At 37.2% G+C, this 18,119-nt stretch overlaps 1 protein-coding gene across 3 annotated transcripts in view; it reads left to right on the top strand.

Moving 5' to 3' along the window:
• The window catches only part of PTPRN2 (protein tyrosine phosphatase receptor type N2), a 674,941-nt gene that overhangs the window by 352,536 nt on the left and 304,286 nt on the right, over window positions 1–18,119 (top strand). The gene's annotated exons all lie outside the window — the stretch shown is intronic.

An 18,119-nucleotide genomic window follows, 5' to 3' on the forward strand; every position in this document is an offset into this window, starting at 1 on the left:
TGTTTGTTTGTATAATTAACATTACAGATTTGCTAACTAGAGTAGTTCTGAATCTACACTAAGAATTCCCAGTTTATACGTCATACATTTCGCTCTTCTAAGTCCAAAATGTGTTACATGATGTCATACATCATGTTATACAGGTATGGTACAGCTATATAAGATAGCCACAATTATGTTTAACCAATGTATTTTAACTGAGTCTATTATAAATTAGATAAAAATGTCTAAAGGTACCTTCTAAAATTAGGTCAAAGCTTTTCAATGCAAATGTAAACCTTCAATAGCAACACCTGAACAAATACATTTCCAACTTAATTATTGAGTTTCTCTATGGTCCTTGTTGCAAAGCCTGGTTTATTTTGCCTTTGTTATCTTACCTGACTGTTTCAGCCCAGTGAATCCGTATGTTCGCAGTGAATCCACACAGCCAAATCACCAGGCTTGTCACGTGTGCTGGCAGACCCCTGTAGTCACCTCAGGTTGGGCTTGGTGCGTCCTCTCCTGCTCAAAGTTGGTTTGTTCCTCAATCTTCATGTTTGCAGGGATGTCTGAGCTGGCTACCCCTCTCCCCTCCATCACCCCATAGCTGCAGGTCAGCGCTGTATCACTTTTTATATGGTTTTATATACCTAGGGAGGGAAATAATGTTTCTGCCTTTCAGTCACTTGATAAATGACATGGTCTTCATGGATCATATGCATATCAGCTTACTTTTGACTTGATAACCATACCATTTGGAGTAATGAAAGGCATTATAGAAATACAAGCCTAGGAACACAGATTAAGGGATGTTCTTGCATCCCCTCTTTTCATTTACTTATAATCCACAAGTGAAATTCTTCTTTTTCTGAGAGAAATAAAGCTTTTCTATCCAGTGGGTGAATGTTACAAACTCTGCTTGTGGAAGCCTTGCAGGAATAAAGCAGGGCTTTATTTTCCTGTATTACCTTACATCAGTATAAAAGATTATTTTGGAAATCTAAGGAATACTTTACTGCTTTGTGTTGTAATTTATACTATTCAGACTCATCCTGGAGTTTGATTTTATTCTCTGTGAAGGTTTCAATGACCCACAGAGAAAGAACTGCTCCTCTTTGCACTAGGATTATGAGAACTTTTTAGAGATACAAGTACTACACACATATACACAATAACACGGGTCAGATTAAAAATCCAAACACTTCCTGATTCAAAAAATATTTCTCAAGGTATACAGCCTTCAGCTCTTCTTTACAATTTGATGTCCAGTAGTGTTTTGAAGGAGTTACATAACTTATGAAATTAATTACTCTGACACATATTGGACATAATCTTATAATTCAGAAAATGCAATTTTTACTCCATGTAAATCAGAATTTGGGAGAAGCAGAGACAGCATGTCAATGGGATTCATCTTGGGCCAGCAGAGTGTCTAGGTACTTTACTCACCGGGTTTATCGTGGTTATATCGTGCTATATTTTGTAACCTTACAAGACTACAACCCTCAGAGCTACCATAGCGTCTGGACTTTGAGTCAAGACCAATTATATCAACTGTGTGTAGAAGTCTGTTGAAAGTGTCTCGGTTAGTAGAAGGACAGGTAGGATACTACTGACTCATGCTGATGTGGCTCGAGCTCTGTGATACTTGCATTCTGAATGCTTGTTGGCAAAATGACAGTGAGTTTTCTTTCCATATCATTTCCATCCAAATTTCAGTGATTTTATTGGCTGTGGCTTGCAGAATGCCACATTCATATCTTCATTCATCTCTCTGTAGACAGTGCTTATTTTTAGTACTGCGGTCGCCATGGTACCTGGGAGGGAGAAAACATTTCTGTATAATAATAACTTGGAGAAGTTCCCTGTTAACATAGTAAAGATTGTCATCTGTGATATCACATCTTAAAAGTAGCAACATGGAGTACAAAATAATAAAAAATCAACAATCCAGATTTCCAGTATACTCAGAATGCATTTCTACTACCAGTTGTGTATAACCCTACTTTATTATGATGGGATTGCAAACTCTGGAGCAAGGTGAAGAAGCATCAGGGTTCCAGCAATAGAAAATAATAGTGTTATTTGATTTATCTGTGTCCTGGATATTAATGTAGCCACACCTTTCTCAGACTTCTTTAGGAAGATGGGATGTCTTTTCCTAAGTTGGCTCACTAAGGTGAATTATTTTCTGGTTTTGAATCCTTTCTACGACGCCTGTAAAAGCCTGGCTAACTTATATCCAGAACTAGGAGCAGTATATCCCCAGCCAGGTGGAAAAGGCAAGTGTGTTCAAGGATAATCAACAGTGTCACAAAAACCTTGCCCAGTTATCATTTTAATGATTTTTATGTTTTCATTCTGACCTTTTTCATCGTTTCTTGTCTTTTTAATGTCAAACCATCTTCAAGAAAGAGATCATCCATCCTTCTGCATGTTTATTGAGCACAAGTATACTCTGAATGTGGTGGTAACTGTCTATTTCTGCATTATAATTTTAAATGGCTGGATTTCTGTGTGTCTTGTGTGATGTGCAAAACAGCATTTTCATATTTGAAAAAAACCACACAAACCAAAACCAAAAGCAAAAAGCAACAAAAAACCATGTCTGAAAAAATGATCTGTTTGAAAGATTCCAGTTCTAATCTCAGTGATCTTCTGGCCTAAATTATTTCCTTGGGTTTATTACCCTGAGCATATCAATTCTTCCCAGGTGGTCAATTAAGCCTTGGGAAATGTCCTGCATCCTACTTATTATAACTGTAAACCGATAATTTGTAATACTTGCATTATGTTCTAACCCTCATAGTTGCCTTCCGTTGCCAAGTAGCCTTATTCAAAAGTGGTGAGTTTCCTTATACCGTGATACTGGACTGCTGTTCATGACATCATTTCAAAGTGATGTCTCTTTCTCAAGAACCAGAGGATTTGTTGCTCATCTATCTACAGGGATACAAGGCAGATCATAATTTTGTCATTCATTGCAAAGCTGTCTTTTTTCCTAATAGCCTCCACACTTCCAACAATTTCCAGCAATCTGATAGCTTGTTTGCAGAGATAATCAGTCAGATTTTTCAAGGCTTTATAATCTTCAGTAACAATTGTGTTTTGTCATCCTTTCATCATTATCTCGATTACTTTAATTTTTCTCTTTCTATTTAAGCCCAAGATCCAAGGTCTTTAAATTTATACATTGCAACAATTGAAATCTAAATGATTCCTGGCCACTTTTGAATAGCTGCTAAGTTCTTGCAAAACAAATTTTACAAATCTGTATCTTTTAACATTATGGACAATGGAAGTGAGCAGACCTGCAGTAAATTCCTGATTAGAAGATAACTCTGGAGAGAATTCAAATCTTTAGCTATCCGAGGTGTATATGCCAGTGGTATTGGATGTCTTTAGCATCCTATGAATCAACCCAAGAATATGAAAAGCTCAAGTAAATAAATACACAAAAGAATGGAGAGAAGCATGTCATTTAGACGCAGTTCATTTCTGACATGACCCATCTGTCTTCCAATGCGCATGAAAACTTGTCCCTTCTAATAACCATTTTATCAAGTCTGACAGAGTTTCTGTTGCTGTCTTAATGCTGTACCGATCTGGGCTAAGCACACCCTGGCAGCAGTTGCGATTCAAATTTGTATTTTGTCTTTTGCTGGAAAATAGATGATTGATTGCCAGTGCAGTTCAGAAACACATGGGCCATTCATTCCTGGCTAGTTTGCTTCATGCACTTTCTACAATTGTCACTGTTTCCCTCAGTTCTTATTATAGAGCAAATCATTCCCTTGCCCCTCATCCTGCTGTGCATTCAAGGTTCCCAGCTGTCCTCATTTTCTCTATTCTTTTAGGAAAATCTCTTCAAGAATCTGCTCTTCAATGCCTTTTCCTAATTTTCTGTGGTTTTAGGATCTCTTGTAGTGCAAACCCACATGGGATATGGTCATTTGCATTATTCAACCCTATTATCTTGTTACTTTAAGCCATGCCACTTTCAATTGAAGTTGTCTAGTGTATTACTCTAGTTGTGGTTATTCTTTGCAGCGTTTACTTTGATCCTCTTCTCTAAACGCAACATTTGAAAACCCTCCCTGCCTGATGCTTTTCTTCTTTTCCTAAGTGTCATGTGCGTGCAATTGCTGACCACAAAATACATTAGTTTAGCAAATATTTGTGCTCTCCAAATGTTTGTCGTGCTGCATGCTTTGTCTTCTGAAAGACAAAGGTACAGGCATAGAGATAATTTTATGACAAACTAATTGATGACAGGAGATTTTATATCTATTTCTAATTCTACGTGACTGACACAATTAAGGAAAGAGAGGCACAGAAATTATCTGCAGAACAGGAAAGATCATACTTCTTTTTCTCATAAAGATTCCACAAAGTATTGATTAAAGTTTCCAGAGCACTTTGGGACTCCCAAAAGTATTGTTGTCTTTATCACACCTGAAGACAGCTGAACCTACTTACTCTAATGTCCTTAGGACCTTGTTTTATTTGTCATCGCTGTTTAATTTAATTTGTCACAGGAAACAATTAGCTAAGTATACTCAAGGTACTTTGCACTTCCAAGTGGATGAGATAGTGGTGGTGTTAGTGGCAGTGTCTGTGGTTTAGTGGTAGAGTTAATGGCAACATTTTAAGGTGTTCTTTCTGTCTAAATATTCACCAGGTGCATATCAGAAAAGTAATCACATAGTTTTATCTAATGATTAAATTTTAATGTCTCATTTACAGGAGAAAAAGGTAGAAAAACCATTTTATTTTGTCTTTTTCCATATTGAGAAATCTTTGAGGAAAAAATAAAATTCAAATAAAATCTTACTGTTTCTAGGTACTGCCATACCATCAAAAACTTTGTTGAAGGATTTCATTTAACTACTTTTTTAAAATATTTCTCATTAAGGGCTCCCCTAACTGAGGTGAGTTTTACCCTTGAAGAAATAAGGCTTAACTTATGGGGAGGTCTCGTTACAAAATCCTTTTGCCTGCCCTTTCCTGTACTGAATTATAATACTTGAAAATAAATTATATTTAAATTCTTTTTAAAAGAAGATACTACACCTTTGGACCAGTTAGACATAAGGTCCTCTTCATAAGCCTCTCTTCAGGCTAAAGCATTCCCTAATCCTGACAGCAATCTGGGGCCTTATGTATTGGACTCTCCTGCTGTTTGTAAAGTATCTAGTAAACCTCTCCGTAAATATACATTATCCAATTTTCTTTAGGGCTTTGGATCCAAGCATTTTCCATCCTCATCCCCAATTTTCCTTTGGACTGATTCACTCAGCAACCTTCCTACTCATTGACATCTTTACTAGTCTCTTTTACCAGGAGGATTTTCATTTGAGTTGAATAGGTTATACTTCTCTTTGGTTTGTAGCAAATGTATATTTTCTTTAAAAAAAAAAAAAAAAAAAAAGTCACTGTTTAGTATTTATTAACAATAATTTGATTGCTTTCCTTGTTACCTATATCTAATTTCCCTGATTCCTTATGTCTCCCAAAATTCAGAAGGGTGTACTAAGGTCTGCATTTTCTTTTGCTGTAAAAATTTATGGGCTATTTTAATACAGATTAGTGAAAGTGCAATACCAAAGCACTGTAGGTGGTAAAACCCAGTTATCATTTGTATGATTAGTTTCACCTTGTAGCCATGTCTCTGAAAAATGCAATTAACAGTTTCATATTCAGCATAGCTGGCTTTTATTCCTGCTGCATGGTGTGCAACATTTGCATCATAAAAAAACCCCTAATTGGTAAACACAGCCTTGCCAGATTCTCGGCAATTCACCCAATTCTCGTAACGTTAATTGGCTCAGCTTCAACACACATTGGATGGGTTTTCAAAGGCAGCCGCAGATTAGAGAGCTTGCAAGCACTTGTGTTTCACAGTACTGACTCCAAGGAGACTGAGGGAGGAAAAAAAAATATTTTAAATTAATGCTGAATGCAGGCGAGCTCTCTTGTCCAATGGTTGCCATGGAAACTGTTTTGTCTGCTAATCTGATAGCAGAGTGTATGTTTATTGGTACACATCTCTAATGACCTTCAGAGACTAAACTCAGCTGGAAAGTAGTATTCTACCACTGTGGTCAGAGACAGCAGCTAAGTGATTACATCCTAAACTCTATTATTGTAGCTTTTACTGTTGTGGGGGTTTTTTCCCTTTGTTATTGTTGTTCCCTGCTATGCATTGCCCCAAAAATGACAATATGCAGCCCTTAGATGCATATCTTTGGTAACGGATACAGTGTGTCAGATACAGTATGTAAAGTTTTTATGGTGAGGTCTTTAAACTGCAAATTCTTGTATTGCTGAGCGGAGGGAATTTGTCACTTTTCAGTCTCTAATAATGGGTTAATTCAAAATAGCTGTGATTCTAAAAAAAAAAAAAGAAAAAAGAAAAAGAAATGTAATATGATGTGTTATCCTGGAAAAATGGGGGCAAACACAATATTTCTCTTCTCGATGAACAAACCCATTTGGACTCAATCTTTTAAACCTGAATAATGTTGTTTCTCATACCATTCGAACAGGTAATTCTCAAAATTCAGGTGTTATGCCTTTAAGTCAGAAACATTAATTACAGCTGCTTTGCTGACAGTTTTTAATTTTGTAATAATATTACACAAACTTATTATTGGAACAATTTCTAGAAGCATACAAAACCAAATTGTATCCTAATTAACCAAGCAATCTTTCTTTAAATCTGGGGGTGTGCGAGTGTTGACTCTGCCTTAATTACCAGCACTGCATGCATGGATGCCGTACGATAGCCAATTAATACAGGACCTGTCAGACTCGCACAGAGAAGGATTGTGGGTTTGTTTTCAAACCCTACGGACCAAATGGCACCTCAGCCTTGCGCAGACTGTACATATCGACCTCCGCCAGGTATCCTTTCGGCCTTTATTAATGAAGCATTAACTGGTAGAAATCCTTGGCTTTGAGGTATAGTAAATGGGAAGGTGGTGCACGGGCATCGCCGAGGTGGTGCATCTCCTGCCTCTCGGGCGCGAGGGCTGCGCAGCGCGGAACGTATGGGAGAGCGCGAGATGCAGGAGGGGGGGTGGCTGCTGCCTCGGGGCGTTGCCAGTCCTTGAGGTTTGCTGCTTCTTGCCTAGAAGAGAAGTGGGAAATCTGCTGCCGCGCTTGTCCTTCTGCCCTGCGAGCTGTCCGTGGGCAGGAGCTGCTGTGAGCAGCTCCTCGCCTGCTCCTGGGCTTCCCGTGGAGGGGAATGCAGGCTCCAAAGGTAGAGAGACCCACCAGAGAATCACCTGAGGAGAAAAGAGAAAAGAAAGAGAGTGAAGGGACAATAGAGAAGATGAAAACAGGCAAGGAAAAGAAGCTGAGCTAGGAAACAAAAAATTACTCTGCAGTAATTCAGAAGTGATTTAAATACCTACATCCACCTCCACCATTCGAGTGAGTGGGAATGGTGAAGGCCACCAGAAAGAATGATCGCGAAACACAGGAAAAATTGTAGAAGAGACTAAAAGGGAACAGTTATTGAACAGGGGAAACTACCTGAATTATTTTGCCTACCAAGGATGTTAAAAGTTTGATTTCCTCACTTTAAAATCTTTGATTTGAAAGTTTTGATCCTTGTCATTAATGAGGAAATAAGATAATTAGCATACTGGGAGCTCTGTCCCTGCTATCCTGAGTCCCTCTGTTCTTTTATTATTATTATTATCAGAGCTCAGGACACATTGGAAACACCACAGATCTGCAAACCTTCCTAGCAGTCTTCAAATCTGTAAATTTTACCAAGCAGCACCAGCCTAAACCTATGGTCTCCCGCCGCACCTCTCCCACGGGGCTGCATCACCAGCTTCCTGGGGAAAAGGGATGAAACCTCTCTCCGTACTAAGATATCAGGAGTTTCCTCAGCCGAGCTGCAGTCACATTTATGTCAGATCTTCAAACTGAGTTAGTGCAGAGAATTTCTTTTCACACCTTTCCAGGAATGAGCTTTCAATCCCTCCTTGTCATTCCCCTCCTGTTCTCCCTTGCCAAAATTTGGTCATTCGGTATGGCATCAAATCACCTTGTCCTCAGAATGCTTCGCTTCTAGGCTTGACCGTCTCCCCTTTCCAAGCTTCATTCTTTAAAATGAAATAAATTGGAGATTAATATAAACCCTTCTTTTAGTTTCATCTATATTAGTTGTTATTTTCTTTTGATCCTTGCATTTTATGAATTTGATTTAAACCATTGGCTGCAGCTGCTTCAGCCTAACAGAGTGGTGTGCTAACGCTGCAGTGGATGCAATTCAAAGCTGTTTATTTGTGCAAGGGCTTCAGGAAGAGACCCTGCTATGTGTTATTGGAACAAACCAGGTATTTTTTATGCAGGAGTTTGATTCTTCTCTCAATGAGATAGAAAAATTCATAAAGTAAAGGCTAGACTGATTTTTATTTTTTTTTATCTTTTTGAAGTTCTGCTGACCTTCTTTACAAGAGTTGACTTAGGTTCACAAAAACAAAAATCTTCAAATCAATGTCAGGTACATCTCTTGCACCAATTAAGGTATTTATCTTCATATATCTTTAAAAAAATAATGGCAGTGCTTTCTGTTCTCCTGTATGAAGAGTATCTAATGCCCTTAGTTTATCCAGAATTTTTTTTTTTTTTTTTTTTTTAATGGGAAGAAAAGCAGTTGCAATTTTATTCTTTCCTTTCTGTCATCATTTCTTGAATGCAGTCCTCCAGTCTGGTTCTGAAAGGTGCTTAAGAACTCTGATTTTTTTTTTTTTTTTCCTCTAAATTACCAGCTTATTAATGATCAGACACTTTGTATCTAAGTAAGGAGTGCAGATAGATAGCACTACTTAGTAGGCTGTTCAAACCAAATTTTTACATCTCCTTTAGGCTCCCAATCCCAAGGTGAGCAAAGTCAATTGAAAACCTGCAGTGAGAAAGAACAAAGTTCTAAATTGTCCCGTTTCTCTTAGTTATGGTTTGCTCTGAAAAGGCTCCTTTTTTAAAAAACAACCCATTGGCCGTTTTCTGCTTGAAAGGCATGGTTATAGGAAATGTAATATTTGCACTTTAAAAGAGATAAGGGAGCAGAAATGGAAAGCTGAGTTTTGTCCCCTGAAATAGAAAAGAATATATGTGAGTATTAGTGCTTTTTACAGTTTTCAAAACTGTATATTATGTCTCAGTAACAAAATCTTTCCATAGTATCTGAGTCTAAAATCTGTCTATACCATGTCTATATTGCTGTACGTACTTATGCTAATGTTAATTGAACAGATCACAGTTGAACTACTTTTTAAATATAAGGACGCTTGCATCAAAATGCACTGAAAACATATTGAAGTTCCAGCCTTATGTTTTTATAGAAGATAAATAAAGTAGATAAGAATGAAAGCACGATTAACTCTTTATTTGATACAAAATATTTTTTAAAGTTTTTTTTACAGAGCATTCCCAGCATTTTCAATTTTCACACTGATCAGAAGAAAAAAAAAAGCCATATTTCAAATTTCAGAATTCTTTTTTTTTTCTTTTTCATGTCTGATATACAAAAGTAAAGAAGCATTTCTGTGGAAGAATTTATGTCAAATTTGTTATTTATTCTTATTCTTGTGCACGTATGTGTTGACACAACTGATTTCACTCTTTCAGCAGTTCAGGTTTTTTATAGAATTCTATAGTGTCTGGGGAGGGAAAGAAAGAATCTTTTTCTAGTCTGCCTGAATAATCTGTGTTGGATATTGCCCATCATCTTAATGTATATAAAGAATTTTATTTATTTTTGCTTATGTTTGGTAGATAAATTCATAGCCGTCATTGAAACTGAGTCATCTGTTTGACTGTCATTTGCTTTGGTTAGTGATGGTAATTATTTCTAGCAATCTAATTAGAGTAACTTTCCTATATCTAACTTGCAACCCAGTTTATCTATAGAGACAAAAAAATAATCTGTAGAAGGGCATTAGGTCTTTTTTATATTTTATATGTTGGGGTGGGGGGTTTTTCACACAGAAGACCCAAAATAACATATCTTTTTTGTTTTACCCCTATTGAGTGAAAAGACATTATGACTGCTTCCTTCCAGGAGTACTCGAGTAGTTTCTTCGTCCCTCGCTACCCTGATAACTGCTTCTGTGGTAGTGAATCACTGTTGAGTCATTATCATCAGTTAGAGAGTGCTTTACTGATTTTGTCCAACTAATGCATGGGTTTTCTGCTGCCTTTCTGCGCAAGGGTGAGTTAGCTAATCATTACAACACCCTCAGAGTAGGTAAATACCACAGGTATCAACCTCGTAATTGTTTCAGGGAAAAGCGAGATGTCCTGTAGTAATTTGAGAGGGATGCAGAAGTTAAACTCAAGAGAGTCTGTCTTAAGAATGTGTCTGACCTCCAGCTGTGTTCTAACATGTCTGTTTAGTCTTCTATTTACTTCCCCAAATTTTTGCAAATACCTTACCAAAAATAATGGCTTGTGAAATAATAAATAATTTTCTTTTTTCTTCTGATTCCAGTATTTTAGGATACTATGTAATGATATGGAGGGCTAAATTTCCCCAAAATCTCATTCTTAAGCATATGCTTAACTTCAGACTATTGAAGTAAATCGTGCATATCCACTGCTGAATACACGCAGACTTTTGGACAATTGTGTTACAGGAAAAAAAGGACAAATAATTATTTCACTTGTTTCTTCATGCAGCACTGCTATGCTCAGTACTTTCTCTGTTACTTTCTTACGGTTTGTGTCAGACTGTTTCATGTTCTACAGTTTTTGCTGATTCCTCTTTGCAATACAAAGGAGTAGTTAAGGCCATATCAGTGTAGGATAAATCTTCCAACAATTAAATTGTGTTTTCAGGACTTGAATTGACTGCTGTAGAGAATTTCAAAAGGAACTCATTTCCAAATAGTTCCAACTACATTTTCCTTGTTTTACATAGACTCTTAAGATAAAAAGAAAATCTTTGTGTTTTCTTGACCTTTATCTAAACAAGGCAAAGCATTTGACATATATACTGAAATGAAAATGCAGATGAAACCTGAAATTCTTTTCTTCTCACTACACTCCATATAGACATAACATCATGTATGGTTTCAACATAAAATTTGCTTGAGAAGCAAATTCAGACTCAAACCTTTGCCTATATGTAGATCCATACACAGAAGAATAAGCTCAGCATGAGAAAATGGTCCTACCCTTTAAATATTCTGTTTAAATTTCCTGTTGTTAAAGATGTCATTCTCTGTAATAGAAAATGGATAATTAGTGGTGCTTATTTCCAGTGCAACATGGGTAATTATGTCCTTTAATTCTGTAATCTCTATTTTTAAAAATATGAACAAATGATCACTTAAGTCCAGCAGCACCAGCCCTTACATAGGAAACTTCCATTACTTTATGACTTCAAAATTTCTAAAATATATTAACCTGTCCCCTAACAGTGAAAGGGCTGTTTCATGGAAATTCTTACATGTTCTCCTTCATTCAGAACTTATTCTACCAAACAGCTCAATTCAACGATGTCACTGTTTGCACAATTATCTTCAAAGCTGATCCTCCTCTCAAACAAGAAGCCTATTTTGAATTTAGAGTATAAAATATTCCCATTAAAATTCATGGAATTTGGCTTATCTATATTGTTCTGAACATTTGGCATTTTCAATAATATAGTAACCTCCACAAAAGGCAAGATAGATGAAGAGTGATGCCAAAATGTCAAGATTATGCTGCTGCTTCCACTCTGTCATCTCACTACACAAATACTGTGGACAAGTTACTGCAAAGCTAAAGGGCCACACAACATGAGAAAACTACAGAAATATAAATATATGCAATAATTCAGAATCTATGACATGCATATTCTGTTGACATATATATGGAAATATCCATATAGAAACACAATTAGTTTCTCACTAATTTTTCTTAGTAAAATGTTACCTTTTATTCATGTTATTTCAGATAGCCCCTGAAGTTCACCTCAGAATGCATTTCATGTTCTCTATCCCCAACTCAGTGTATTGAGGTGGAAATACAAGTTTACTCTTCTCTCAGATCATCTCCTGACCCTACAGCTCCTAGATATCACCGAGGGTTTCCCCAGTAGATCTGACTTATTTGCAACCCCTCCACTTGGAGACACTGGCAGCATCCAAATCATGACTTGAAAGCCATTTATAATTTGTTTAGGACAAAAGCATGTCAGAGGAGAGAGACAGTTTTAAACTTAGACTTCATCTAAATTTTCCCCAACCTGAACCCAAGAATGAGCCGTGCCTTTGGACACTCATCCCTTTGTCTCTTTGCCAACCTGCCAATCCGGATTGCCTTCAACAGGGCTTCCCTTCTCATCTCACAGTTCCTCTAATTCAAACACCTTGCTGTCCAAGCTTGACAAGGCAAGTTTGTGTCCTCCTTGGATGTCCCTCAATTGGTAGTTTAGTACATCATGCTAGAGTCTCTTCTTGCCATTGCATTGGCACACAGCTTACTTTTTCAATCACTGCCAGTATAGACTTGGTCTACAAAACTCAATGTACAGTAACTTCTTTCACTGATCTGGACAAGTACAGTTTTCATAAAATTGTTGCACCTAGCATTCATTCCAGTACTTGATGTCAGCTCCACTGTCACAGATGTATTCCTCGATGATATGTTATGGTGCTCCAACCTTGTACTTTAAAAAGCTTTATTTGGTTTGTAAATATTTATTTAGTGATCAAAGTCTGAAAGTAGCTTTCCTTTCTGATTTTGGGGTTATTTTTTCTCTGTCTAAAGAAGGTTTCACAGTGAAATGCCACTTCTAATCTGATTTTCTGTGTCTAGAGTATATTTTATTAACCCTTTTTTATTTTCTTCAGTGATAGATTAGTAAATTCCAAAGTAGCTTAGAAACATTGCTTAGTGACCTTTTTGTTCTTTGCATTTTTTGAGGAGAAATCAACAAAAGACAACAATAGTAACCTTTCCATATTCATTACCATAAGCTGCACTGACCTTAAGAAGGAGTCTTATGATTCCACACTTGTATACAGGGTATGGCTGCTGTGCTGATTTCAAGAACTTGACAATTTTTCTCTTCTTCGGGCTGTGAGGGACAAAGAAATTAGGTATATTATATTACCTGTGCATTTGCACAGGATGGAATGACAGCTAAATCTCCCAAACATTATATTGTAAGAGTAACCTTTTGTGAATATTTCCTCAAAAATGAACTTCGAGGTGATATTAGGTATGAAAGTTTAAAGGTGTCTTAGAAATCTGGTAAGAACAGGATCACTTTCATTATTGGTTTTGATTTATTTAAAAATAGGCTTATTGTTATTTGTATTTAATTTTTGAGAGAATGAAAATGAATTTTTTAAAAATATTCTTTTCTTTCCCTTCCCTAGAGAAGAAGGTAGGCCAAATGAGGTGTATTAGTGTTTAAAGGGCAAAGGAAAAATAGAAAGTATGTGTAAGCTTGGCCATTGATGAACCTACATTATTGGAGTAAGCTTGATTTCTGGAGTTTCTTGATATTTGACCTTGATAGCTTAATTACTGTTGCTGCTAAATTCTATATTGTTTTCTGGGAGATTTTCTGAATGAAAAAAAGAGAACAGAAAATAAAAAATAAAATTAATACATGTAACTTGTAGGCTTATCTGGCAAAATCAAAATAATTTCTAGTTCATAAAGAATTAAGTCATGATAAAACTATTGTATTCTATATTGAGCAGTCCGGTGGTTTTAGGAATATTTTACTTGGTGATAATTTAAGACAAAATTGTCAAAAAAAAGGCAAACCTATATTCTGGCAAAACTCTGAACTCCCTGTCCTCTCTGTCCTGAATGACCTGAAAAATTACTATGTGCCTGTTTTCCTGCCTACCAACACACAATCCCTTTCTAGATTATTAATGAATCTATTAAATAGCCAGGGAACTAGAAAGTTACCACGAGATGCCCTGTCATTAACCTTTCACCACGATAAAAACGCACTATTTAATCATATTCTTTGTTTTTTCTCTTCTGGCCATTTGTTGGTCTGGGGCAGTTATAACTCTTTACCTATACTCATCTCTTATAAGGGACCTTGAAATTGTTTCGGTAATCTGAATAAAATATGTCAAAAGATTCTTCTTTATTCACTGTTTTATCAATCTATCACAAGGTTTCTAAGGTTATAGCTCTAAGACATATTTTCTTCAGCACTAAACCAAAATTTAAGAAGATCTTGTTTGTTTTTTCTGTTATGACACTATCCCTGCTGCCTCTGTAGTAAACACAACTGTTTGTGGAGCTAGGTTGTACGGTCTGATTGAAGCCGTTGAAGATGGCTTTTCTAGAAAACAGAACATAGAGCTATAGTCTAAGAGACAAGATACAGTGTTTCTTCACAGGAACAGGGCTGATTATCCCCTTTATTATCTTCATCTTCCAAGTGTTTTGTTTTTCTGATTTGAACTGTCATTCACATCCACTGGTCAGTAATTCCCTGGAGTGATTCTGTAGCTCTGGATTGATTTTAAATACAGCTGCAGCGTGCCGCGAGCATCAGAAGCAGCAGAGAGAGTGTATTTTATAAACATTTCAGATAACTTGTAGATGAGCTTTTTCAGAAGCTTTGGACACTTCCTACTTGTTCTAGATAGCCTAGCACCTCTGTATTGATGGTATTTAATCTTAATTATTAGAAAGGAGCAAGCGTCTCCTGTTCCACTGAAGCAAAGGAATGTTTGGCTTCTCAGGTGGACCATTCTCTTCCTTAATTGCTTCATTAACTTTTGATGGTCTTGAGCAATTTTTTCTCATTCTCCTCATTCTGATGTCCTCAATATATTTCTTATTTGGTTTTCATTTCAAAATCATTTTAGACCCAGGGTTTCCTCTTTCAGAGAGTTGGATGTAGCTTTTACTTCCATTGTGACTCTACCAAACACTTTAGTTCAAAATTTTAATTAATTTCCACCTAACTTAACTGGCCTCTTGGATCTTGCTATTAAGAATGTATTCTTGTCTTCCTGCTTTCTTCATCATGCATTTTGATACCCTCTTAGTTTTTTTCTCTGAGTAGTACCATTCCTTCCTGGGGATTTTATTTCATTTCTTTTTTTCAAATTCTTATTAGCCTTTGGGCTATCGTTCCTCCAGAATTTCTCCTTTGAAAGTTCAATAACACTTCTGGTGCTGTTTTGCTAAAAATACCCTACAGACTGTATCTAGAATGGGATTGTCTGTGGAAGGACCATAGGAACAACAAAACATTATCATTAGCAATGCTGCATCTTTAATTTCTCTGACTTAATGAAATAAACTCTCCTTTGCTTTTTATGTTTGTTGATGGGAGAAAAGGAAACAAAAATCTGTCAGAGAAGTAATTCCATTTTTACAAGATTATTTACCATTAAAAAGCAAAAGTGCAGAACAATAATGCTAAGCCTTGGGTTCTCTTTGATTGAGGAAATCCTGTGTCCTATACCAGTTCCATTAAAATGCGATCTCTTCTGCGTACTGGAGCAATATGTGCAGCCCCTCATCACCAGAGGGTGTGATAATAGTGTCATCCCTAAAGTTCATCAGAGTGAACTCTAGTTAGAAATTAGTAGTCCCTCTGTAAGCCAAAGCAATGGAAGTACCTCCAAAGAACGATTCATATATGCTGTTTTACAATTCATATATTCTACTTTAGACATTTCTTTTAAACACCACTTCTGGAGCTGCCTGCCTGCCTCCAGCAACTATAGAGCCTAAATAACAGACACGTAGGTGGCAAAGTTAGGTGTAATCCGTCCCGCCGTTACTGTCATTTTGGGATCTGGGAAAACCTGCAGCTCCTGGTACCACCACCGGCCCCTCGGGCAGTTCCTGCTGTGTCCATGGCTTCTGTGGCAGACAGGAAGAGGGGCAGGATTTTCCCCATAGATGTTTTATGCTATGTATCTAAAAAGGTCATGATGTTATATCTGTTTCTTAAATGTTTTTTGCTAGATATCTGTAAAGGTCATGTTTCACCGCAGCCTGAGGTGTCTGTCCTAACCGGGGAACTGTGTTAGCCTGTTTCTATTCCCAATCTGTCATAAAATACATGCTAAAGCAGAAGTTGTATACTTAGTTATATAAACGGAAACTCTGCTGTTCTGAAAACTTAATGAATCCAATTACTTCCAAAACGTTGATAGGTATTCTGCATTCATGAAGTGTGGCTGGTGGCTTTCACTTTTTTGGGTGTTCTACCGTGATGTCTTGTGACTATGTGATAATTTCAGCTGTTTTTTCAGGAAAAATGTCTCCAGTTATCAAGGCTTCTTTCAAATAAACGCTTGCAACATTTTGCATTGCGTAAATTTTAGATGCTGAGCCACCAGCTACGCCAAGATTTTTTCACTATTCTGGGTTCAGAAAGGATAAAACCAAAATCTCTAGCTGGGGACTGGGTCTCATTTTTCTGCCCTTCATAGAAACATTTAATGAATCCATGTTAATGGCACTTTTGGAAAGGCATCTGTAAGGCCTCTTGACTGCTCGTGTTCTGATTCTTGAGAGGTCACCTCATGAAAAGTCTACAGGAGATGTGAGAAAACTGCTATTTTCTTGTTATTGCCATCACGGAGGATGTTAGCTTTTGCTACACTGAATTTCAGACTTTCCTTTTGTTTGGGTTTGTAGGCATGGTGGGAATGGGAATGTAACCGTAACTTCTCATACAACCTAGCTTCAACTTGAGAGGAAAAAAAATCATTTTAATTACCACCTAGTAATAATTCTATCATATTTTGTGGCATTGAGGATATACTTATAAAGCCCGATGAACTCTCATTGTAAAGGCCCAGTGCTGTAGTTCCACTAGCTGAATTTTATCAAATGCAAGGAGCAGCAGCAGCAGGCTTTGCGAGAGTAATTGCAAACAGTAGATCTTTCCCTTGATTTGATAGTATGGATTGGATAATTTTCCAAATCACTAATTCCTCAGTGCAGCGTACAGCACAGGTGGCTGCTGATAACTCAAGCCCGCAAAGAGTCACAAAGCTGACTTGTTCGCAGCGTTGCTGCTGCTGCATATGTTGGTATAAAATACACAACAATGCTCCTAAGGAGGAGAAAGAATGAGAAATGATAACATTAAATCAATAATCTTTATTTGACCCCTTTTATCTTTGTTCAGCTCAGTAGCACAAGAAAATGAAAGCAATGGGTTTTTTTGAGAAATTTGGATAGCAGAGAGCGCTCAGGCACCATGAAAGTAATTTCATATCTGGAGATGAGCTGTGAAAGCAGCTTTTCTGTTTATTTGAAGGATAGAGCAGAGAGGCCCAATATGACCAGGAGCGGTTTGAAAACAGCAGAAAGGAGTAGCTGCACGTTTTTCTCTAAGTGTCTTAAATCTCTTTCAGCTTAGGAAACCGATCTCTTGAGGAGGCATTAAATATGGCACACATCTTCAACCTGCTAAAGGGTGGTAGCACTGCCATCATTAGCTACGAGTTTATTTTGGTAGCATGCAGAGATCAGATTGTATAATTACTGCACTGGCTCTTGCAATATGTTATTGGCTCAAACCTTGGCAGACACACAGTAGCTGAGCAGACTGATCAGGTTCAGCCCCAAATAGTCTGATTTTTCAGGATATGCAAGCCATATGACACACAAAAAACAAGGAGTTTAAAACTTTTTACAAATATCGGATACAAAAGGAAAGATTTTTTTTTTCCTCTCTCTCCCCCACCACAGCACCCTTCTCCCATTTTTTATTGTAGACCCAATACCTGAGTAGTACCGCCCCCAGAACGAGCATATTTCTTAATAGAATGTGGAGGTCACAGTCCAGCCACATTACTATCGTTATCTTTATGGTCATCGCTAGATGAATGACAGCAGTTTATGGGCTGGATAGGGAAATATTTGCATGTGGATAAGGAATGCCTGCTGTACTTTTTCACCACTACTTAAAATCTTCCTGTCACAATATGGTCATGAATTAGTCTAAAGGGAAGTGGAAAAGGCCAAAGCAAAAACTCCTACCAGCTGAGACTGTTTAACCTACCATCTGTTTCTGAACTGCCGGCTAGCCTCTAGTTACAGAGGAAGCTGCCATCCAGTTAACCTTACCGAGCAGCATTATGTCTGGACTTTGACTAATGGAGGCAGAATAGGAAGAA

The sequence above is a fragment of the Balearica regulorum genome, chromosome 2 (genome assembly GCF_011004875.1).
Source record: "Balearica regulorum gibbericeps isolate bBalReg1 chromosome 2, bBalReg1.pri, whole genome shotgun sequence".
NCBI classification, from domain to species: domain Eukaryota; kingdom Metazoa; phylum Chordata; class Aves; order Gruiformes; family Gruidae; genus Balearica; species Balearica regulorum.